The 26,601-nt window shown below is 35.9% G+C and overlaps 1 long non-coding RNA gene across 2 annotated transcripts; it reads left to right on the forward strand.

Moving 5' to 3' along the window:
* Nucleotides 1-17,788: 17,788 nt before the first annotated feature.
* LOC140941582 (uncharacterized) lies at nt 17,789-25,498 on the forward strand. Of its 2 annotated transcripts, XR_012166482.1 has the most exons (6): nt 17,789-17,889; nt 19,047-19,119; nt 19,809-23,170; nt 23,701-23,800; nt 24,037-24,119; nt 24,635-25,498. It is a non-coding gene; the product is annotated as an uncharacterized lncRNA (long non-coding RNA). The 2 variants fall into 2 exon arrangements; XR_012166481.1 differs by having other exon boundaries at nt 19,047-23,170.
* Nucleotides 25,499-26,601: the final 1,103 nt, after the last annotated feature.

A 26,601-nucleotide genomic window follows, 5' to 3' on the forward strand; every position in this document is an offset into this window, starting at 1 on the left:
GGTGCCATTTTCGCCGACATGCTCTCATTCAACACAACTTTTTCCACGAAATTCGAACTCCAACGGAAAATAAACAATCCAGGATCGTAGAAATAGGATAGCAGCAGATAAAGAAACCAATGAAGCTTTCCCAGATAGAGAAACGAATCCCACAGACTTTGACAAACTCGAAGAATATAATCTAAACACACCGAGAATACGCTCGCCGAAGCAGCCGGGCCAGATCAACGCGCGGCCAAGAAAATGAAGCCTGGGCACTGTACAAAAAAATTCCATCCCGGGGGTCCTGGGGTGACCTTTCTAGGGACCGATACATCATTTGCCCAAAGCCACCCTCCCCTGCTGGAAAAATACTTGATAGAAGGCAATTGTTCTTCCTAGCCAATCACTATGGCCTGTTATAAAGAGATTATTTTCCTCTCGAACTATATTCAGCTCCTAGCGCTGGTCCTCAGAAAGTTTATCAAACATCAATAGGGCAAGGTTATAAGGGCAAAGGAAAGAACAACGAAGGACGATTTACAAAACTTAAAACGAGCAAAAGATATAAGTGAATTTTGGCTCTTACCGAGGCATTTGTACAACAGGACCAAATTCAAAGAGAGGTGTATCACGATGATTCACATATTTAACCGATAGAGCGTTCACTTGTATTGACAAGAAGTCGGCGTGTTACTGCCGCATTAATCGCTAAATATGTTAATCGCGCTAGTTCTTTGTTTACTAGTGCACGTGCCTTTCACATTCGTCTCAGTTATCGCAATTCATATTCTGTCGCAATTTTCTGTATAATTTTTGACATTATTTTGTAAGCTTCACCGTTTATTTACGATAGTTTCGCTCGAGAGTTCACAGCAACAGTATCTCAGTCATCATCTACCTTTTGTTCAACCTTGTTTTTAGCCCGCCTTGTAAGCATTTCGCGTTGTTATTTCATTAGTTTCATTACTGTTATTTGCATTCCTTAGTAAAAGAAATGGGACGCCTTGTAACTCCGCAGACTCTCCTGATTATATTACTTTTTTTTTAGCCATTTAAATTCAGGCGCGTGTGCGGGGTTTGGTCTGGCAAATGGTGATTGGCTAGGAAGAACAATTGCCTTCTATCAAGTATTTTTCCAGCAGGGAAGGGTGGCTTTGGGCAAATGATGTATCGGTCCCTAGAAAGGTCACCCCAGGACCCCCGGGATGGAATTTTTTTGTACTGTGCCCAGGCTTCATTTTCTTGGCCGCGCGTTGATCTGGCCCGGCTGCTTCGGCGAGCGTATTCTCGGTGTGTTTAGATTATATTCTTCGAGTTTGTCAAAGTCTGTGGGATTCGTTTCTCTATCTGGGAAAGCTTCATTGGTTTCTTTATCTGCTGCTATCCTATTTCTACGATCCTGGATTGTTTATTTTCCGTTGGAGTTCGAATTTCGTGGAAAAAGTTGTGTTGAATGAGAGCATGTCGGCGAAAATGGCACCTCGTGTTTCCTACCTTGTATATTATTATTGTAGATAGAGTGAATTTGAACAAATTACTGCAAATTATCACGAAACTTCGTTGGAGCAATAAGGACAACAACAATTAACTGCAGAGTAAGTTTCATTGATCTTTATTTAGTATTTCCTAGAAATTTTAGGATGATATTTTTACCCCATACAAACACTGTAATTTTACTGGAACCGTACTGTGGTACTATCACAGAGCCTGGGTTACCTGTGATAAAATATTGCTGAATGAAGTGTAATGCTATAATTTAATATGTAAAAACAGTAATAAATCTTTTGAATGGAAAAAGGCAAATTTTGAAAAAGAAGGCTGTCAAAACTCGGTTACATTAAGGGAAAAAGTTATTACGAATATTTTTGCATGCTTCAAGAACAAATAAATATTTTCAGGCGAAAAAATATACGTTTATTATTATTATTATTATTATTACTATTATTATAATTATTAACCAGTAACGCCTGCCCTTCGAAGCCCAAGATTGATGGCGTGGGGTCAGCTGCATAATATGAAGAAAGAAAAAAGAATACAAAGTACATTTCTAGTTTACAGGACTGTGGTTGAATGAGGAAACGGACCGTAGTTAAATTAGTGTTGTCAAAGAAAGGCTCAGGCAGTATAAATTTAAAAAGGGACTCATAACTGGGGCTGGACTAATAGGAGCTGGGCTAATACGCCTCAGCTTCCATGCACATTTCCCATAATGTACCAAAACAAACTTTGCACGTGCATCACACTTGACTTCAAGCACTTGTCACTTCTCGTCAACTGCTAGTGTCCGAGCCATAAACTGTGGCGGCTTTGTCAACCAAATAATGTTGCCTATACTCACTCTATGCCCTTGAAATGATAACAGACCATGAATATCTCAATAATTCAGTAGTAAGAGCAAATAAACACAACGTAAAAGACAATGGTCGACATCCCGTTTTCCATGATTGTATACTAACTTTACTGTGAATTGACCCCACAGCCAGATACTTTTTCAGGAGGCGACATCCTGGGAAAAGCTGAAAAATTTCCTTCAGAATAAAAGAGCAAAAAACTTTATTTTTTTGATAAACGACTGTCGGTTCAAACATTTGGACGGATTTAATACCAATGAGAAAAACTTCTCAGTGGTTCTCCCTCATTTGCATTAGATTCAGAACATGTGGAATAAAACGTTTGAACGGGTCTTTATTTACCATTCTCCGATATAAAAGATGTCCATTTTCCCCTCTATGACTCTGCAGACGACTTTCTGACGTTATTCTTAGTCTCAACATACAAACATTTCACATACTTTTGTTTCATTTAATTTACTCACTTAGCTGCATTATAGTTACGCCTCTATCCTTTTTATGCGATTAAAGAAGGGCGGCACTCGAGTACTTTCCCAAATGAATGCTACTCACGGAGCGCATTTCATTGAGGTTTAGCTTCAGGGTAGAATTTTTTAACTTGGCAAAAACGCTGCTGGTGTTGTGAATATGCAGCTTTCTGAAAGGGGCACAGAGTGGATTCTCTTCTTCATGTACAAAAAAGTCGCGAGAAAGTCCTGTCTTATAAAAAATGCTAGCCCAACTTGAGCAACAATGTCATACGTTAACCTTTCATACTTTGCAAATCGGTGCAAGAACATAATAAAGTCTTTATGAGCCACAAATGAAAATTAAATCTTTGATTTCGAAGCACGACAGTGCTGTTTTACTGCCGGCGTTTTAAAGCCGAGCTTTTTTGCTATGAAAGTCGTCCTACACTAGGGATATTTACCAATAGGGAATTTTAAAGTTCATACCTTTATCTTTTGGTTGACAATTCTGTCTTCAACTGTATCGTCGAGATTAAGAAAAGAAAAGAAAACTATTGTTAAGAAAACTATGTTGTTCCTCAAAGCATTCGTCCAAGCTTTCCCGCACTGCTACTACCTAAAAATTATCCGTGATACGCGGTACGAGCTCCAAGACTTCAACATGTGAAATTAATACAACAAAGAGTTTGAGTTCGGGTAGCGAACGAAAGCATTAATTAAAACAAGATACTTTTGTTCTGCTTTTCTGCCTGGTGAATAAATAGCATGGCACGTGAAAACGTCTCTTTTGGATGCTCTGTGAAATCCTACATAACACAAACAATATATAACTATACTGACATATAGACGTCACGCTTGAAGTGCGGGAAGAAGGAGAAAAGTAAAGAAAAATATTTCAAAATTTATTGAACATTTCTGCACCGTGAGAAAGGAGTTCTTAATATATCCCAGGTAGCTTTCTAACAATAAAGTTAAATATACTTGCTGTATCAAAATGGCGTGTTTGTCTTCTTGCATTTTTGTCACCCACGTTACTTTTTAATTATTATGTTTTATGAATTCTCAGAATTACTGATTCCACACGCGAGAATGTTTGTTACTCCACACGTGCGAAGTTCTCCGCGCCGCGTCTCTTCCACATTTTTTTGTGTTCATCAAGTTTTCTATTGGTTAACCAGTTATTTTTTTCCAGGGCAAAATCCCTGGGGACAAGTTTGTATGGAATTAACTACCAATGAGATTTGACATGAATATCGCGCGCGACAGCCAAAAATGGTTTTAGTTACCCTTTCGGTCAAATCACCTTTACTTCACCATGGAGCGAAACTGTGTTTTGGTTTGTCTTGTCGAATTTGTTGTGCTTTACCGTAAAAAAAGATAACGATGAAACCATCCGACACAAAAACGAAGAACTGAAGAATCGGGGAAACAGTCTTAACACGGAAAAGGTGCGAGAAACTGGCGTTTTCAACAGCACAGCAATCTTTTGACGCATTGTGTATTTATCGATGAACTTTCCTTCAGGATTAGTCGAGCAAAGGGGAAGCTGACTCGGTAAGTCTGTTCATTTTTAACGCTTACTCATGAAGCACTGAAGGTTAACTTCATTTGGGACCACCAGAGAAGTACATGTATAAGGTTTGGAAGACGTAAAAGTTTGGTAATGGTCGCTCGTTCTTTCTCTACGACGGTCGTGACTGTTCGTGTACCTCTTGCTTTTAATTTCAGCAAATAACAAAATATATATTTAAATAAATAAACAATGTAATTAAGTACCTGAATAATACCTTTTTTTATTTAAAATTACCTCAAACATGAACATAGATTGATTCAAACGTGTGTATAGAAAATAACCTAATTTTACAGCGAGGAAATCGTGAACATATCACACCTCATAACTGATTACATTGTGTTTGTTATTCGTTCTTGTACAGTGTAAAGATATCACTCGTTTTTGCAATGAAAGCCACTTTCAGCCTGCAGATATGAAGGACTGTGAGCACCAACAAAATTAATGGTTTTGGTAATGTACCACTATATTTCAATATGTACCTCTATATTTCAATATAGAAATTCCAGTTCGACCAGGAATCATGCAGGTAGACGAAGAACCACTTTGTGGATGTGCTGCCTCCAAATCATTATTTATTTATTTATTTATTTATCATTTACATATTCTACACTACAGTGACCCAATATTGTTTTCAGTCTCCTATTTAAGAAAAAAATCAAAATGGCTACCGGGTAAAACTATACTACAACAGAATTGGAATCTCCGATGATATGGTCGTTTGCACTTTATTATTGTCAATTTTACTGCATTCATGTAAGATGGACGCAGAATTTTATTAGTGAAACATGTTTAATGTGATTATAAAATTAAGCATGTGTCACCATGGAGGGAGATCACAACGAGAAATTCTTCCCAAAACTCATAACTTTATATTGGAATCTGTAAGAAAGTTGTTTGCACTTTATTACAACCAACTTGTACTGCATTCATATCTTTTTTGAATGCAGAATTTTGTTCAAAAAGACTTGTTTAATCTGGTCAGGAATTAAACAAGTTTCATTGTAGAGGGTTATCAATATCAGTAAATCATCAGAATAAAGTCCTTCGCACTTTATTATATTTTTTTATCTGATCATTGATGCCTGTTTGTATAAAGGAATAGAAATAAATATCACAGCAAACAGATGGTAAATATGTAGAAAGCTTTTTGCTTGCTGTTTTGCAAAGTTACTGATATATATCAACAAACCTTCACTAAACTGAAGTATTCAGAATATAGTGAATTGTTGCCAATGCCGACACGACGGCTACTTGGTTACCATGTATATCAACTATTGCTGGCTTTATTAACGAATACTTTTGTTAGTATAATCACTACTATTAATAAAACAATAAATAAAGTTTATAGCATTGATTATACAAACCGATCAATGTCAATCATTGAATTCATTACAAATTTATCTTCACTGAATCACCAGAGTAATAATTGAAACCTCTCAATCAGTTGCGCACGTTCTTTCTTCGCATTCGACTTGCTCTGTTGCTTTGTCTTTTGCTTTTGTCGCTTTTTGATGCCTTCAAAAGGGCAATAGGATTGCTGGTAAGGTGATCCAATACCTTCTGTTATGGCTCACAAAAAAGGTCTTGAAAAATCATACAACAGTTTTCTTTTCGACTAATCATCTTTAAAAGACTTAATAAGAAGTTAAGAAAGCCTATAAAACTTGACTTCTCTTACCAATGTCCAAGTTACCTTAAGTATTTATTTATTATTGTTCTACTCACTGTCATTATCAATCTCTCTATACTATTTTAAATAATAAAATCAGTATCGTTAATATTATGGATAAAACTTTTACAGACTCATATAAAGTCAAATTCACATTAAAAATGAATTATTACAGTACACTATTATTTAATAAATGCATTTACTCAGCAATACACCAAGAATGCATTTTTTTGAGGATGAGTAATTGACAGTCCGAATCCCTTCGACTTTGCTGGTTAACCTTGAAATGATTTTGCATCCTTTCTTTTAACAGCCATGCATTGCAATATTTTTTTCCGGTGATGGGTAATATTTATTGTAGTTCATTGAACTCAATTGCTGATAAATGTTCCGATGATTTCACTTTTTTTCTCCTAACACAACATTAACATTAACAATTCGATACATCCATCCATTCCTTCACACCTTAACATCGCTTTTACCTCACCTGGGGCTCTGTAACTATTCGGATTGGCTCATTACCATGTCCTCTTCATCGTCATCAAGATCGTCATCATCGTCGTTATTTTCGCTTTACTTCATCTGCGTCTATGTAACTCTTCGGATCGGTTCATTTCTATGTTATCATCAACTGTAACTGTCATTATCTCAATACTGGCCGTGGTTTCTTAAAGGACTCCAAACTGTTCCTTTTTTGTAATTGCGTTCTTTTTACGTTTTTTATTAACTGCTTCTGTTGTTCGTCTATGAAAAAGAGAAAAAGTGGAAGAGAACATTAGTGTGCACTTAATGATGTTAACACTCTGCTTCTGCGCATCAAATTCCTTGAAAAAAAAATTGACGAAATCCTCTACTGTCCTTACTATACCTTTGATGAACCCCTCAATAATACATTTATTTATCCTTGCATATCCAACGTTTTTATGCAATCACAATGCACACAGAGTAATGGAGTTATAATAATAATAATAATACCTTTGTTTATTACCTTTGACGATAAGAATTACGGTAATATTACAACAAAAATTCAAGACATTACATATTATATATACATATCAAATTAAGTTAAGTTTAGCACCTCTAGGAATAAATGATTGTTTGTGCCTAACAGTGCTTGATACAGGTATTCTGAGGTCACTGGGTTAGTCTTACAAGCCATGATCCACTAGCTTCTCTAAAAAACATTTGCAAGGATGTGCTTCTGATTCTAGAATATGTTTAAATTCTTTCCTAGTCAAATTCTGACGACTAGTTACAAGTGACTTAACAGTATCCCTAGGGAGACCAATCACAAAGTTACAGTAAATACAAAAAAAATCACCATGTTATTCATGTAGTTATTGTGGCAGATTAAAGCTTTTCAGTATAGAAACTTCTCTCCAATTTATTATATAATAATTATATTATTTCTCCCCGATACCATTCCGACCCTATTTGTAATCTATTAATTATGCTCAAAACAGTTACTCCCAGTTGTCGGTTTTCATAACGTGTATTGTAATCGCTTTCGTTGTTCGATTTACTGTCGCTGTTCCCAGGGAGGCGCAGCTTCTCATCTCTAGTTGCAAATAGAGGGGAATCTCTTTCATTAGGCATCTCTAATACATGTTGCTTACTTAACTTAATGTTTTCCTTTACAGGTTTTTTTTTTTTGCAATCACCTGTTACTTCTCGATACCTTGTTTCATTAACTTCTGCAGATGGTATAAGTTTTAATTCTTTTCACTTTTCACTACAATTTCGTCACTTAATTAAACGTCATCGCCAGGGGTGAAAACTCTTTCGAGCTAATTTTGCTGGTAATTTGTATCCACGCTCAAGCACCAGACATCAAAAAAACATCTTTGTAACTTCAACATTCTTAAATTCGATACATCCATCTATTCCTTCATGCCTTAAAATCGCTTTTACTTCATCTGGGCCTATGTAACTCTTCGGATCGACTCATTACTACGTCATAAGCATCTTTCGTCATCATTGTTATTTTCGCTTTTACTTCATCTGGGCCTATGTAACTCTTCGGATCGACTCATTACTACGTCATAAACATCGTCGTCATCGTTATTTCCGCTTTTACTTCATCTGGGCCTATGTAACTCTTCGGATCGACTCATTACTACGTCATAAGCATCTTTCGTCATCATTTTTATTTTCGCTTTTACTTCATCTGGGCCTATGTAACTCTTCGGATCGACTCATTACTACGTCATAAACATCGTCCTCATCATCGTCATTGTTATTGTTGTTGTAACTTTCATTATCTCAATACTGCCGTGGTTTCTTAAAGGACTCCAAACTGTTCCTTTTTTGTAATTACGTTTTTTGTACGTTTTTTATTCACTTCTTCTGTTGTTCGTCTATGAAAAAGAGAAAAAGTGGAAGAGAACATTAGTGTGCACTTAATGATGTTAACACTCTGCTTCTGCGCATCAAATTCCTTGAAAAACAAATTGACGAAATCCTCTACTGTCCTTACTATACCTTTGACGAACCCCTCAATAATACATTTATTTATCCTTGCATATCCAACGTTTTTATGCAATCACAATGCACACAGAGTAATGGAGTTATAATAATAATAATAATACCTTTGTTTATTACCTTTGACGATAAGAATTACGGTAATATTACAACAGAAATTCAAGACATTACATATTATATATACAAATCAAATTAAGTTAAGTTTAGCACCTCTAGGAATACACGATTGTTTGTGCCTAACAGTGCGTGATACAGGTATTCTGAGGTGCGCTGGATTAGTCTTACAGGCCATGATCCACTGGCTTGTCTAAAAAACGTTTGCAAGGATGTGCTTCTGATTCTAGAATATGTTTAAATTCTTTCCTAGTCAAATTCTGACGACTAGTTACAAGTGACTCAACAGTATCCCTAGGGAGACCAATGACAAAGTTACAGTAAATAAAAAAAAATCACCATGTTATTCATGTAGATATTGTGGCAGATTAAAGCTTTTCAGTATAGAAACTCCTCTCCAATTTATTATATAATAATTATATTATTTCTCCCCGATACCATTCCGACCCTATTTGTAATCTATCAATTATGCTCGAAACAGTTACTCCCAGTTGTCGGTTTTCATAACGTGTATTGTAATCGCTTTTGTTGTTCGATTTACTGTCACTGTTCCAAAGGGAGGCGCAGCTCCTCATCTCCAGTTGCAGATAGAGGGGAATCTCTTTCATTCGGCATCTCTAATACGTGTTGCTTACTTAATTTAATGTTTTCCTTTACAGGTTTTTTTTTTTTGCAATCACCTGTTACTTCTTGATACCTTGTTTCATTAACTTCTGCAGATGGTATAAGTTTTAATTCTTTTCACTTTTCACTACAATTTCGTCACTTAATTAAACGTCATCGCCAGGGGTGAAAACTCTTTCGAGCTAATTTTGCTGGTAATTCGTATCCACGCTCAAGCACCAGACATCAAAAAAACATCCTCGTAACTTCAACATTCTTGAATTCGATACATCCATCCATTCCTTCACGCCTTAACATCACTTTTACTTCATCTGGGCCTATGTAACTCTTCGGATCGACTCATTACTACGTCATAAACATCGTCGTCATCATCGTTTTTTCGCTTTTACTTCATCTGGGCCTATGTAACTCTTCGGATCGACTCATTACTACGTCATAAACATCGTCGTCATCGTTTTTTCGCTTTTACTTCGTCTGGGCCTATGTAACTCTTCGGATCGGCTCATTACTGCATCATAAACATCGTAGTCATCATCGTTATTTCCGCTTTTACTTCATCTGGGCCTATGTAACTCTTCGGATCGACTCATTACTACGTCATAAACATCGTCGTCATCATCGTCATTCTTATTGTTGTTGTAACTTTCATTATCTCAATACTGCCGTGGTTTCGTAAAGGACTCCAAACTGTTTGTTTTTTGTAATTAAATTTTTTGTATGTTTTTTATTAACTGCTTCTGTTGTTCGTCTATGAACAATTTGGTGAGAAAAAAAGTGGAAGAGAACATTAATGGTGTTAACGTTCTGGGTCTTCGCGTTGAATTCCTTGACAATTGACAAAATCATCTTCTGTTCCTTGTGTTCTATTAATTTCTACCGTTTAGTTTTCAATAAATGGAACATTGGAGAAGGCCAAACCTTTCAGTACCTTCCTGAGATGTCTAAATACCTGACTGTAAGTGTAGCATTTATTTCAAAGTTTATGCCCTATCTGTATAAATCAACTTTTAAGATTAAACCAGTGAATTATAAATACATGAGAGTTTTCCCTTTTTGACCACTTTAAAGAGAGCAACTGAAGATTCCTCAGTGTCATCAAGTAAATAAATACTTGGCAAAAACAATTAGCAAATAATACAGTAATGATTGAAAGTGTGCCAAATTTAACTCACTGTTAAAAGAACTCAGGTCTTCGCCACTCCCCACAAGTCTTCCTTAAGAAATCGATGAATTAATGACTATTTGATATTAATGATGAAATTATTTGCTTAGTATCTCTGTTAACAGGGTGTATTTTCAGCGTAACACAGTTTTCCAGAAGTCACCGACTGATTCTTTTCAAGCGACACCTTAAACAGGAAAAACGATCACAGGTAAAAAAACACCTTAGAACAACTTTCATGTATAGATTAAAGACTGCTCTAAAGTCAAGAAAGACGATGGAAGGTACTGTGTAAGAAAGATCTCAGACATAAAAAGAAGAAAAGAAAAATCCACCAGACTTACATGGAAATATAAAGAGGCCATAGACCCGTTGAAAAACACATTTTTCCCTCCAGCCAACAGCTAAAATTCCTGAATTTTTAAACCTTATTTTAAATGCTTTTTTTGGATTATTTTTAACAAACAGTTTGATTAAGGAAATCCAGCTTGTTATGGTCTGTCAGCCTAATGTTTTGTTTTTTGTATGCTTTAGTTTCAGCTATTTGGATAATGAAGAAGGCCACACCTTTTCCTTCCTTGGACTATTTGATCCTGTAAGTGTCACACTTTTTTTTTTAGGGGCTTAGAAGCCTACGTATAATGCTAACACAACTATTTTAGAGACCCTGATTTTTAATTGGTTGACAGTTTTCCTTGTTTGATGAGTTTAAAGAGAGCAATTGAAGATTGATTAGTGTCGTCACGTAAATAAATACTTGGCAAAAAAATTAGCAAATAATACAGCAATGATTGAAAGTGTGCCAAATTTCACTGGGTGTTGAAAGAACCCAAATCCTCACCGTTCCCCACCAGTGTTCCGTAAGATATCAACGAATGAATGACTATTTGATATTAATGATGAAATTATTTGCTTAGTATCTCTGTTAACAGGGTGTATTTTCAGCGTAACACAGTTTTCCAGAGGTCACCGACTGATTCTTTTCAAGCGACGCCTTAAACGGGAAAGACGATCACAGGTAAAAAAACACCTTAGAACAACTTTGATGTATAGATTAAAGACTGCTATAAAGTCAAGAAAGACGATGGAAGGTACTGTGTAAGAAAGATCTGAGACATAAAAAAAAGAAAAGAAAAATCTACCAGACATACATTGAAATATAAAGACAGGATAGACCCGTTGAAAAACACATTTTTTCCTCCACCCAACAGCTAAAATTCCTGAATTTTTAAACCTTATTTTAAATGCTTTTTTTGGATTATTTTTAATGAACAGTTTGATTAAGGAAATCCAGCTTGTTATGGTCTGTCAACCTAATGTTTTGTTTTTTGTATGCTTTAGTTTCAGCTAATTGGATGATGAAGAAGGCCACACCTTTTCCTTTCTTGGACTCTTTGATACTGTAAGTGTCACACTTTTTGTTTTAGGGGCTTAGAAGCCTACGTATAATGCTAACACAACTATTTTAGAGACCCTGATTTTTAATTGGTTGACAGTTTTCCTGGTTTGATGAGTTTAAAGAGAGCAATTGAAGATTGATTAGTGTCGTCACGTTAATAAATACTTGGCAAAAAAATTAGCAAATAATACAGCAATGATTGAAAGTGTCCCAATTTCACTGGGTGTTGAAAGAACCCAGATCTTCACAGTTCCCCACCAGTGTTCCGTAAGATATCATCAAATGAATGACTATTTGATATTAATGATGAAATTATTTGCTTAGTATCTCTGTTAACAGGGTGTATTTTCAGCGTAACACAGTTTTCCAGAGGTCACCGACTGATTCTTTTCAAGCGACGCCTTAAACGGGAAAGACGATCAGAGGTAAAAAAAACACCTGAAAACAACTTTGATGTATAGATTAAAGACTGCTTTAAAGTCAAGAAAGACGATCGAAGGTACTGTGTAAGAAAGATCTGAGACATAAAAAAAAGAAAAGAAAAATCTACCAGACATACATTGAAATATAAAGACAGGATAGACCCGTTGAAAAACACATTTTTTCCTCCACCCAACAACTAAAATTCCTGAATTTTTAAACCCTTTTTTAAATGCTTTTTTTGGATTATTTGTAACAAACAGGTTGATTAAGGAAATCCAGCTTGTTATGGTCTGTCAGCCTAATGTTTTGTCTTTTGTATGCTTTAGTTTCAGCTAATTGGATGATGAAGAAGGCCACACCTTTTCCTTTCTTGGACTCTTTGATACTGTAAGTGTCACACTTTTTTTTTTAGGCGCTTAGAAGGCTACGTATAATGCTAACACAACTATTTTAGAGACCCTGATTTTTAATTGGTTGACAGTTTTCCTCGTTTGATGAGTTTAAAGAGAGCAATTGAAGATTGATTAGTGTCGTCACGTAAATAAATACTTGGCAAAAAAATTAGCAAATAATACAGCAATGATTGAAAGTGTGCCAAATTTCACTGGGTGTTGAAAGAACCCAAATCCTCACCGTTCCCCACCAGTGTTCCGTAAGATATCGACGAATGAATGACTATTTGATATTAATGATGAAATTATTTGCTTAGTATCTCTGTTAACAGGGTGTATTTTCAGCGTAACACAGTTTTCCAGAGGTCACCGACTGATTCTTTTCAAGCGACGCCTTAAACGGGAAAGACGATCACAGGTAAAAAAACACCTTAGAACAACTTTGATGTATAGATTAAAGACTGCTATAAAGTCAAGAAAGACGATGGAAGGTACTGTGTAAGAAAGATCTGAGACATAAAAAAAAGAAAAGAAAAATCTACCAGACATACATTGAAATATAAAGACAGGATAGACCCGTTGAAAAACACATTTTTTCCTCCACCCAACAGCTAAAATTCCTGAATTTGTAAACCTTATTTTAAATGCTTTTTTTGGATTATTTTTAACAAACAGTTTGATTAAGGAAATCCAGCTTGTTATGGTCTGTCAGCCTAGTGTTTTGTTTTTTCTATGCTTTAGTTTCAGCTAATTGGATGATGAAGAAGGCCACACCTTTTCCTTTCTTGGACTATTAATTTTGATCCTGTAAGTGTCACACTTTTTTTTTTTAGGGGCTTAGAAGCCTACGTATAATGCTAACACAACTATTTTAGAGACCCTGATTTTTAAGTGGTTGACAGTTTTCCTCGTTTGATGAGTTTAAAGAGAGCAATTGAAGATTGATTAGTGTCGTCACGTAAATAAATACTTGGCAAAAAAATTAGCAAATAATACAGCAATGATTGAAAGTGTGCCAAATTTCACTGGGTGTTGAAAGAACCCAAATCTTCACCGTTCGCCACCAGTGTTCCGTAAGATATCAACGAATGAATGACTATTTGATATTAATGATGAAATTATTTGGTTAGTATCTCTGTTAACAGGGTGTATTTTCAGCGTAACACAGTTTTCCAGAGGTCTCCGACTGATTCTTTTCAAGCGACGCCTTAAACAGGAAAGACGATCACAGGTAAAAAAACACCTTAGAACAACTTTGATGTATAGATTAAAGACTGCTATAAAGTCAAGAAAGACGATCGAAGGTACTGTGTAAGAAAGATCTGAGACATAAAAAAAAGAAAAGAAAAATCTACCAGACATACATTGAAATATAAAGACAGGATAGACCCGTTGAAAAACACATTTTTTCCTCCACCCAACAGCTAAAATTCCTGAATTTGTAAACCTTATTTTAAATGCTTTTTTTGGATTATTTTTAACAAACAGTTTGATTAAGGAAATCCAGCTTGTTATGGTCTGTCAGCCTAGTGTTTTGTTTTTTCTATGCTTTAGTTTCAGCTAATTGGATGATGAAGAAGGCCACACCTTTTCCTTTCTTGGACTCTTTGATACTGTAAGTGTCACACTTTTTTTTTTAGGGGCTTAGAAGCCTACGTATAATGCTAACACAACTATTTTAGAGACCCTGATTTTTAAGTGGTTGACAGTTTCCCTCGTTTGATGAGTTTAAAGAGAGCAATTGAAGATTGATTAGTGTCGTCACGTTAATAAATACTTGGCAAAAAAATTTGCAAATAATACAGCAATGATTGAAAGTGTGCCAAATTTCACTGGGTGTTGAAAGAACCCAAATCTTCACCGTTCCCCACCAGTGTTCCGTAAGATATCAACGAATGAATGACTATTTGATATTAATGATGAAATTATTTGCTTAGTATCTCTGTTAACAGGGTGTATTTTCAGCGTAACACAGTTTTCCAGAGGTCACCGACTGATTCTTTTCAAGCGACGCCTTAAACGGGAAAGACGATCATAGGTAAAAAAACACCTTAGAACAACTTTGATGTATAGATTAAAGACTGCTATAAAGTCAAGAAAGACGATCGAAGGTACTGTGTAAGAAAGATCTGAGACATAAAAAAAAGAAAAGAAAAATCTACCAGACATACATTGAAATATAAGGACAGGATAGACCCGTTGAAAAACACATTTTTTCCTCCACCCAACGGCTAAAATTCCTGAATTTTTAAACCTTATTTTAAATGCTTTTTTTGGATTATTTGTAACAAACAGGTTGATTAAGGAAATCCAGCTTGTTATGGTCTGTCAGCCTAATGTTTTGTTTTTTCTATGCTTTAGTTTCAGCTAATTGGATGATGAAGAAGGCCACACCTTTTCCTTTCTTGGACTCTTTGATACTGTAAGTGTCACACTTTTTTTTTTTAGGGGCTTAGAAGCCTACGTATAATGCTAACACAACTATTTTAGAGACCCTGATTTTTAAGTGGTTGACAGTTTTCCTCGTTTGATGAGTTTAAAGAGAGCAATTGAAGATTGATTAGTGTCGTCACGTTAATAAATACTTGGCAAAAAAATTAGCAAATAATACAGCAATGATTGAAAGTGTGCCAAATTTCACTGGGTGTTGAAAGAACCCAGATCTTCACCGTTCCCCACCAGTGTTCCGTAAGATATCAACGAATGGATGACTATTTGATATTAATGATGAAATTATTTGCTTAGTATCTCTGTTAACAGGGTGTATTTTCAGCGTAACACAGTTTTCCAGAGGTCACCGACTGATTCTTTTCAAGCGACGCCTTAAACAGGAAAGACGATCACAGGTAAAAAAACACCTTAGAACAACTTTGATGTATAGATTAAAGACTGCTATAAAGTCAAGAAAGACGATCGAAGGTACTGTGTAAGAAAGATCTGAGACATAAAAAAAAGAAAAGAAAAATCTACCAGACATACATTGAAATATAAAGACAGGATAGACCCGTTGAAAAACACATTTTTTCCTCCACCCAACAGCTAAAATTCCTGAATTTTTAAACCTTATTTTAAATGCTTTTTTTGGATTATTTGTAACAAACAGTTTGATTAAGGAAATCCAGCTTGTTATGGTCTGTCAGCCTAATGTTTTGTTTTTTGTATGCTTTAGTTTCAGCTAATTGGATGATGAAGAAGGCCACACCTTTTCCTTTCTTGGACTCTTTGATACTGTAAGTGTCACACTTTTTTTTTTTAGGGGCTTAGAAGCCTACGTATAATGCTAACACAACTATTTTAGAGACCCTGATTTTTAAGTGGTTGACAGTTTCCCTCGTTTGATGAGTTTAAAGAGAGCAATTGAAGATTGATTAGTGTCGTCACGTAAATAAATACTTGGCAAAAAAATTAGCAAATAATACAGCAATGATTGAAAGTGTGCCAAATTTCACTGGGTGTTGAAAGAACCCAAATCTTCACCGTTCCCCACCAGTGTTCCGTAAGATATCAACGAATGAATGACTATTTGATATTAATGATGAAATTATTTGCTTAGTATCTCTGTTAACAGGGTGTATTTTCAGCGTAAGACAGTTTTCCAGAGGTCACCGACTGATTCTTTTCAAGCGACGCCTTAAACAGGAAAGACGATCACAGGTAAATAAACACCTTAGAACAACTTTGATGTATAGATTAAAGCCTGCTATAAAGTCAAGAAAGACGATCGAAGGTACTGTGTAAGAAAGATCTGAGACATAAAAAAAAGAAAAGAAAAATCTACCAGACATACATTGAAATATAAAGACAGGATAGACCCGTTGAAAAACACATTTTTTCCTCCACCCAACAGCTAAAATTCCTGAATTTGTAAACCTTATTTTAAATGTTTTTTTTGGATTATTTTTAACAAACAGTTTGATTAAGGAAATCCAGCTTGTTATGGTCTGTCAGCCTAATGTTTTGTTTTTTGTATGCTTTAGTTTCAGCTAATTGGATGATGAAGAATGCCACACCTTTTCCTTTCTTGGACTATTTGATCCTGTAAGTGTCACACTTTTTTTTTTTAGGGGCTTAGAAGCCTACGTATAATGCTAACACAACTATTTTAGAGACCCTGATTTTTAATTGGTTGACAGTTTCCCTCGTTTGATGAGTTTAAAGAGAGCAATTGAAGATTGATTAGTGTCGTCACGTTAATAAATACTTGGCAAAAAAATTAGCAAATAATACAGCAATGATTGAAAGTGTGCCAAATTTCACTGGGTGTTGAAAGAACCCAGATCTTCACCGTTCCCCACCAGTGTTCCGTAAGATATCAACGAATGAATGACTATTTGATATTAATGATGAAATTATTTGCTTAGTATCTCTGTTAACAGGGTGTATTTTCAGCGTAAGACAGTTTTCCAGAGGTCACCGACTGATTCTTTTCAAGCGACGCCTTAAACGGAAAAGACGATCACAGGTAAAAAAACACCTTAGAACAACTTTGATGTATAGATTAAAGACTGCTATAAAGTCAAGAAAGACGATCGAAGGTACTGTGTAAGAAAGATCTGAGACATAAAAAAAAGAAAAGAAAAATCTACCAGACATAAATTGAAATATAAAGACAGGATAGACTCGTTGAAAAACACATTTTTTCCTCCACCCAACAGCTAAAATTCCTGAATTTTTAAACCTTATTTTAAATGCTTTTTTTGAATTATTTTTAACAAACAGGTTGATTAAGGAAATCCAGCTTGTTATGGTCTGTCAGCCTAATGTTTTGTTTTTTGTATGCTTTAGTTTCAGCTAATTGGATGATGAAGACGGCCACACCTTTTCCTTTCTTGGACTCTTTGATCCTGTAAGTGTCACACTTTTTTTTTTTAGGGGCTTAGAAGCCCACGTATAATGCTAACACAACTATTTTAGAGACCCTGATTTTTAATTGGTTGACAGTTTTCCTCGTTTGATGAGTTTAAAGAGAGCAATTGAAGATTGATTAGTGTCGTCACGTAAATAAATACTTGGCAAAAAAATTAGCAAATAATACAGCAATGATTGAAAGTTTGCCAAATTTCACTGGGTGTTGAAAGAACCCAGATCTTCATCGTTCCCCACCAGTGTTCCGTAAGATATCAACGAATGAATGACTATTTGATATTAATGATGAAATTATTTGCTTAGTATCTCTGTTAACAGGGTGTATTTTCAGCGTAAGACAGTTTTCCAGAGGTCACCGACTGATTCTTTTCAAGCGACGCCTTAAACAAGAAAGACGATAACAGGTATGCATAAAACACCTGAGAATGACTTTGATGTATAGCTATGTATAGATTAAAGACTGCTCTAAAGTCAAGAAAGACGTTCGGAGGTATTGTGTAAGAAAGATCTGAGACATAAAAAGAAGAATAGAAAAATCCACCAGACTTACATGGAAATATAAAGACAGGATAGACCCGTTGAAAAACACATTTTTCCCTCCACCCAACAGCTAAAATTCCTGAATTCTTAAACCTTATTTTAAATGCTTTTTTTGGATTATTTTTAACAAACGTTTTTGATTAAGGAAATCCAGCTTGTTATGGTCTGTGAGCCTGACGTTTTTTTTTTTCTACGCTTTAGTTTCAGCTAATTGGAATAATGAAGTAGGGGAAAGTGGTGAACTCGATCTTACAGTAAACTTTCACCAAGAACATTGTATCGTCCCGATTAACCGCCCTTGGGTCTGCGAGGATTTATTTTCCTCGACCAATACCAATATATTAAATTTTTAGTTTCAGTTGAATGAAGTATATTATAAGGATTGAGAGGAGAAGCCAAAAAACTTGCATTGAAATCGTTTATAAGTAACCCACAAAGTTAAGCATAAAGACGATTTTTCCTTCGCTCACCTTATGCACTGTAGTTTAAATGGTTTTAATTCGAGCACTGATTTATGTGAAACTGCATTAATTTCAGTTATCTATTCTGGTTGCAAAATTTCAACAGTCTTGAGCCGATTTGTTGTCATTATGAAGTAACCGTTTTAAAGGTTTTAAGAGCAGTCCATGAAAGACCCTCTGGGGAAGATATATTTAGTTATTGGAGACTTCTACCCTTTTTTTCTCTTTAAATGACTAGGATAACCGTATTTGTTTCGATCACACGCAGTCTGATATAGAGAAATTTGTGTGGCATAATAACCCGAGGTATAAGGGCGAATTATATGAATGTCAAGAAAAAGGAATACAAATTAACAGGCTAAAATAAAGTGAATATTGGAACAGACGTCAGATTCACATGGCCAACTAATTTTTTTTCGCGCTGTGCACTTTATTTAAAAGGAATGCGCTAATTTAAAATATAACTGAAACTAAAGGGGGTCCTGCTTTTTTTCTGTTAACCATTTTCATGGCCTACGTTGTATTTCAATACTTAGGTTAAAAATAATTTCAACTTTCAGAGGCAATAAGACGATGAAGAGGAACAAATGCGTGTGGGTGGTGCTTTATGATGCAAAGAAATACGCAGTGAATGTATGTAACAAAATATGCGATAAAGGTGGTCTCCGCACAATAGCAGGTACACTACCACAAAGTAGTTTTATCACGGAAGGGAGATCCAGCTTAAACGACGGATACACCATTTAGCATATTTTTATCCTTGTTATGAATAAAAATATGTGTGGAGTGGACCACAATTAATTGTCGGGTTTGAGGGTGGCAAACCAAATTGCCCAGGTTCGATATATTAAAATCCTAACATGACTCCGAGGCTTTAGAGCAAAATTCGCAGAAGAGATCTGAGCACAAAGAATGCCAAAACAAATATAAAAAATTACCAGAAAGCCTCGAAGCAACTGCGCCTTGTTCATTCGCCACTCAAGAAAAAAACTGCAACACCCAAAAGAAATCAAGTGCATATAACTAAAAGTGGCGAATATGCATTTCCCACGTGTATTTTGTTCAAGTGTTCTCGTCAATTATCGCATTTTTGCAACTGTGTCGTTCGCCGAGATTTATTTTTTTGGACGGTAAACAAGTCTCGATATTTTGCGAACCAATATACACTGTCACTGGTATCAGTAACTAGTTTTATAATGTACCGCGAATGGTGGCCAATCATTTTCCCGAGAACAGTTTAATGGGAGTCATCTGGCATCCTTTTAACGTTTAACCTGTTCCAGGAAGAGGAATTTTTCATTCTTTGTTGTATTATCCTTGAGTTTTTTTAAGAATGTGGATGCAGCAACAAGCAGCAATTTTCTGAAACTCTGCGATGAAGTGGAAAACGCCTTCTCCAGTGGAATCAGCTCCTTACGATAACCAGAGGGCACATTTTTGAAATACAGGTTGTGATACCGGCGACGCCTCTCCGTTCAAATTCGGCACTATTGGTGTGACACGTGCTTCAGAGTCGCTGTTGGACATCCTGCATTTAAAGCTTTGCCTTTGAAAAGAAGACCATCACGATCATCAAGATTCCTCTACTCCAGTGCACCTGAGTTGTCAAGCTCTCTAAGTCTCGTAACGCGAGATGATTTACATTAAGTTCAAAAATAAAATTGCCAATAAAATTAAAGAACTGATGAAGAATAACCAAAAGAGGTACGGTTACAATGAGAAGCTTATCATCTTTGATTTGCTTTACATTTGTTCATCACCGAAATGCTTACCAGCCTTCTGGCAAAGCTACTGAAATGACCAAAATAATATATAATGTAAAAATAATCCTAACAAACACTTTACTTACCCCTCAATATTACATCTATCTATCTTTGCATATCCAACGTTTTTATCAAATCAAAATGCAACAAAAACAATAGAGTTAAAATAGATTTTAAAAAAATCACCTTGCGATTTATATAGATACTGTGAAAGATCAAAATGAAATTGCTCTCCAATTTATTATATAATAGTTACATTATTCCAGCCTGACCCCATTCCGACGCTATTCCTAATCTATCATTTATGCTCGAAACATTTACTTCCAGATGTCCGTTTTCATAACCTGTATTGTAATCGCTTTCGTCATTCGATTCACGTTATCCAACATTGTTTGGCGCAGCTCCTCATCTTCAGTTGCAGATAGAGGGGAATCTCTTCCATTCGGCACCACTAATACATGTTGCTTAGTTAACTTCTTCAATACCGTCAGAAAAAGCCATAAGAGGAGGTGCTGATAATTCGTTAAGACCTATTGATCGATTTGAACAACATCTCCGTAACTTCGACGTTCTTCAATCCAATGCATTCCCTTACCGATTTTTCTGCAATTACCTGCTACCTCTCGATACCTTATTTCCAGACATCTAAAAACATCATCGTATCTTCAACGTTCTTAAATTCGATACATCCATCCATTCCTTCACGCCTTTACATCGCTTTTACTTTATCTGGGCCTATGTAACTCTTTGGATCGGCTCATTACTACGTCATCGTCATCATCATCGTCATTGTCGTAATTTTCATCATCTCAATACCGCCTTGTTTTCGCAAGGACTCCAACCTGTTCGTTTTTTTGTACGTTTTTTATTAACTGCTTCTTTTTTTCGTCTATGAACAATTTCGTGAAAGAGAAAAAGTGGAAGAGAACATTAGTGTGCACTTAATGATGTTAACTCTCTCGCTCTGCGCATTGAATTCCTTGAAAAAAAAATTGACGAAATCCTCTACTGTCCATACTATACCTTTGACAAACCCCTCAATATTACATTTATTTATCCTTGCATATCCAACGTTTTTATCCAATCAAAATGCACCAAAAGCAATGGAGTTACAGTAGAAAAAAAAAATCACAATGTTATTTATGTAGATACTGTGGCAAATCAAAAATTTTCAGCATAAAAACTCCTCTCCAATTTATTATATAATAATTACGTTATTCCACCCCGATACCATTCCGACTCTGTTCCTAATCTATCAATTATGCTCGGAACATTTACTCCCAGTTGTCCGTTTTCATAACCTGTATTGTAATTGCTTTCGTTATTCGATTGACTGGCGCCGTTCCCAGGGAAGCGCAGCTCCTCATCTCCAGTTGCAGATAGAGGAGAATCTCTTTCATTCGGCATCACTAATACATGTTACTTACTTAATGTCTTCCTTTACCGTTTTTTTTTTTGCAATTACCTGCTACCTTTGGATACCTTATTTCGTTGACTTCTGCAGATGGTATAAGTTTTCATTCGGCATCATAAATGGTCTTTACTTGATTACAATTTCGTCACTTAATGACACGTCATCGCCAGGGGTGAAAACTCTTTCGAGCCAATTTTGGTGATAATTCTTATCCACCCTCAAAGACCAGACTTAAAATAACAACCTCGTAACCTCAACATTCTTGAATTCGATACATCCATCCATTCCTTCACGCCTTAACATCCCTTTTACTTCATCTGGGGCTCTGTAATTCTTCGGATCGGCTCATAACTACATCATTAACATCGTCATCATCATCGTTATTTTCGCTTATACTTTATCTGGGCGTATATAACTCTTCGGATCGGCTCGTTACTATGTCGTCGTCATCAACATCGTCATCATCATCGTTATTTTCGCTTATACTTTATCTGGGCCTATGTAACTCTTCGGATCGGCTCGTTACTATGTCGTCGTCATCAACATCGTCATCGTCATCGTTATTTTCGCTTTTACTTTATCTGGGCCTATGTAACTCTTCGGATCGGCTCGTTACTATGTCGTCGTCATCAACATCGTCATCGTCATCGTTATTTTCGCTTATACTTTATCTGGGCCTATGTAACTCTTCGGATCGGCTCGTTACTACGTCGTCGTCATCAGCATCGTCATCGTTATTTTCGCTTTTACTTTATCTGGGCCTATGTAACTCTTTCAATCGGCTCATTATACGTCATCGTCATCAACATCGCCATCATCGTCGTCATTGTCGTCGTAAGTTTCATCATCTCAATACTGCCGTGGTTTTTTGTACTGCTTCTGTTGTTCGTCTGTGAACAATTTGGTGAGAGAGAAAAAGTGGAAGAGAACATTAGTGTGCACTTAATGGTGTTAACGTTCTGGGTCTTCGTGTTGAGTTTCTTGACAACTGACAAAATCTTCTACTGTCCTTACTATTCTCTCTTTTTGCTCTTATGGCAATTTCATTTTTGCACTGCAGTTATTTCCAAAATATGTTTACATCTTTCGGGTAAGAGCGCTGGAACTTGTGACGGAGCCTTCTGTTGCTCCTTTGATTTGCTCTATCTTTATTTATAAATTAGTTTTTATTTATTCGTCACTCTTGTTGTTATTGTGATTGTTTTTGTTTGTTACTGATGTCTGTTTGCGTAAAGAATAGAGAATGACCGCAGAATAGTGGTTTCACAGGGTAAGCTCTTACGTGCGCGAAACACCACTTAATTTCTTACTCTGAATTCATATCAATGTAATACATTTTTTCCTAAAGATATGAGGTGGTCAATTCCACTGGCGATTTGTTATGCTAACAGTGTATTGTTCAAGTCCTTTTAGACGCTGTAACGGTTTTAGAGAAAGACGACTTTGCTGAAGCCGCCTACTGTCTCCTTTTGGTATTAGTGGCTAAATGCAAGAAACAAAATCACAGGTATGTAAGATAATTTATGTAAACTTTTTAAATTTGCAATAATAACTATTCTGCTAATGTTCTGTCTACAAATAAGAGTGTTTGTAATTTAGACTGTGTTCAATGTAACAAGCCAAAAGAGAAAGAAAAAGCATGTCCTTTCCGAACAGACGAGAAAGTAATTAGAGCTGGGGTCATTTTTTTTAGTAAACCCTTTACAAGTGAATTGAGAAATTGCTGCAATTTGATTAGCTTACATCGGTGGTATTTTAGCTTAGTTTGAAATACCTAAATGTGAAAATTACAAAACTTTTTTTGGGGTAGTAGTATAAACAAATAATAGCATAATTTGTACGTGGAATAAATACTAGTCGTCTCAAATTTCACCAGCCTGACGGCTCGTAAACTACCTATGAAAATTTCGAATTATAACCCGTGGTATTTATCCCAAAAAAAACCATAGCGGAAAACGTTTTGGTTCCAGCTTGTTTTTCTTTAAACATATATTTTTGTAAATAACTGTAATAGTTTGGAAAGTATATTTTTTGCAGCAAGAAGGAGGAGTCAATTAAGAGGAAATTCGAGCCACATCCAAGAAGAGATGGAAAGCAGATTTCAATGGGCAGACTGGACAATCAAATGGGGTTATAGGTATGTGAGGGAAAGATATTCACTTCGTTTGCTTTTCATTCCGGTTATCAATAAATAAACACGGCCTTTTGCTAGGGTAATCCCGCGATTTCATAATTGACGGGGAAATTCTTTCGTACTTAAATTTGTTGAAGCTGAGTTAAATTGTTGTTGCGTGAGAACATTCGTTAATGAGAAATACCTATCTATACTTAATTCTAATTAATTATTAACTTAGAAATACTTTTTTATTTCAGAAAAAGAAGAAAGAGGAAGGAAGGAAACAAGTTCAAATCGACGGTACTTCATCCTGAGATCTTGATGAGAGAATCATACAGAGGTATAATTAAGTAAATGACCTTAATTCTAATTCAAACAGTTCTATTTTTTGACGGAGTGTTTTCAGTTTAATGATTGCTTTTGTTTCGCTTATGAGCACAATTTATTTGGGTCCAAAAGCTCAGATTTCGCGGCTTTTCCACTGTCTGTGGTACGTCTTGGTAGCGGCTAAACTGCGTGTGCTTTCAGAGTCTTAACTGCTTTGATTTGCCTTCACGCTCTTGAAAAACAGTCAGCGAATTATACCACTTGTTTTTAATAGTTTTAAAATCTCGGCATTTTATAGTGCGAATAAATTGTTTTATAATGCCTTATTTATTATTATTATTTGTTGACCAAAAGGAAAGTTAAGATTGTTAATTTGATGAGCAAGGAAAAGTTAGTAGACTTCAAATGTCGTTGCTAGTTTGTCCTCTTTACTGAATTGGCTGAAAAAAGATGCAAGGATGGATGCTAAGTGTAAAATAATGTGGGCGGTAATATGTAATTAATTCCTCCTTTTTAATTATTCATTAGTTTCAGAATGATGACTGGCTCGACAAAAAGAGGATGACAGTACGATGCAGATGTCCACAATCATGATAATGAGGCAGTTTATTAAAGTTTTCATAGCAAGAATAAGTCATAGATGAAATAATCAACAAGGAACAAAAAGAAAATACAACGTCACGGACACTTTAGGCTATTTGGCTATTCGAAGACCGCGCCCGGCAGGTCGGGGTATACGATCCATAGGGCCGGGATTTTTCCCTAATTGTGGCTTTCGTAACAAGCGCGGAAGGGTTTTTTCATCCTATGGATGCTTGCTTCGTATTCCCCTAAAATAGTTATGTCTTTTGTTCTCTCCAGTAAAGATTACTACTGGAAAACAATTCTTTAATGCTTTTGACTATTAGTAACAACTCAAGAATCTCGTTTTAACCTTAAACTTCCAATGAAGACGGACCGCTCCGTCAGAGGTTAGTCTGGAAAAGTCTATGTAAGACCTTTACTATAACGGAAACTTATATATAATTACAGTGCTAAAGTAATTCTATTCAATTTGTTTATAAGAATGTCTTTTATTCTGCGAAGGAAAAAGGAAAAGCACATGGCGAAACTGACAATTACTAATCCAGTTAAGAATAGAAAACGGATAGGCTAGAAGGCGCGTTAGTAAATACAGTTCAATACCAAATTAAAAAGTCAAATTCTATTAGTGAAATTTCCTCGTAAGAAGTTGTATAGAAAGAATAGAAAGAACTTAACTAAATAAAGTTACAAAAAATGAAATAATAAGGCTTATCAATTCCTTTTTTTAAAGTAGAGTTAAGTTGTGTCCACAGTTAGTAGAAACACTGACCATTTTGACAACAAAATAAAGTTCATCGATAAATCCAATTGAACATTGTTTCTCAGTGTTTGTTTTACTTTAGAACTAGCCCATCCCAACCAGCCTTCACAGAAAGAATGAACTGCTACATCTGGTCGATCTCGACCTGAATCCCCCATTTAAGCACGCAGGCTTAGTGTCAGTTAGGCTGCCAGTTAGGCCGGGGAAACTTAATAGAACTCTGATTAACGGATAACTGGAACAGGACTCTGGGACAGAACTCTGCGAGGACTCTTTTGTAAATCACTTATCAGTGAAATTGATATCCTCAATAAAGATTATTATTATTATTATTATTATTATTATTATTATTATTATTATTATTATTATTATTATTATTATAGGGAACACTGTAGGACCGCAGAGGCTGAGCGCCGGGAAAAAACTGAGAATCGTTCACTAACGTACCCATCAAGGCATGGTAGGCCAATTGGCAGTTAGGCTACCAGAAAAGGCGAGGGCACGACATTAAGAGTAAACTGAAATGACTAACGACCCTTACAAGAAATCTGTAATATTGCCAGCAATGTAACTGCGTCAAGCTAGACATATCTCGCACTCAAAGAGCGGTCCTGGGACAGCTGACCTAAGCATACATAGAAACTAAATATATTAAAAATCAAATGATCTATTTCATATAGAGCTCTATCGTAAATATATTAAGTAAAGGAACAGGTGCACAGCTGTGAAAGCCGGACAAGTACATAAGATAAACGGGAAAAAAGCTGAAAACTAGCAGAGCTGAGCTACCGCTTACAGCTGAAACAAATGCGGAGGCCAGAAAAAACCTTCCCAAAAAAAACCCGAAGGGAAAAAGTGCCGGCAGGAAATCTGGTTAGGAACCAAGGCTCAAGCTCAAAGCCCTTCCTACGGGACTTTACAAAGTGATCGAGAATAGACTGCTCCTAAAAAAATAAAAAGTAATAATGATAAAGGGGAGGTTGGTTCAGAAACCTAGATGACGTACACGTGATATACGCAGCCTTATATACCCCCCGATATGGCTACCCATGGTGCACCCGCCCTAGTACCCAGGCCAAGTTGTATCTCGGGCACTCAAAATATTTATTTCTGCCTTCTTCGTCGACTCATTCGTCAGAAATAACATTTC

This window comes from Porites lutea, chromosome 6 (assembly GCF_958299795.1).
Source record: "Porites lutea chromosome 6, jaPorLute2.1, whole genome shotgun sequence".
Lineage (NCBI taxonomy): Eukaryota > Metazoa > Cnidaria > Anthozoa > Scleractinia > Poritidae > Porites > Porites lutea.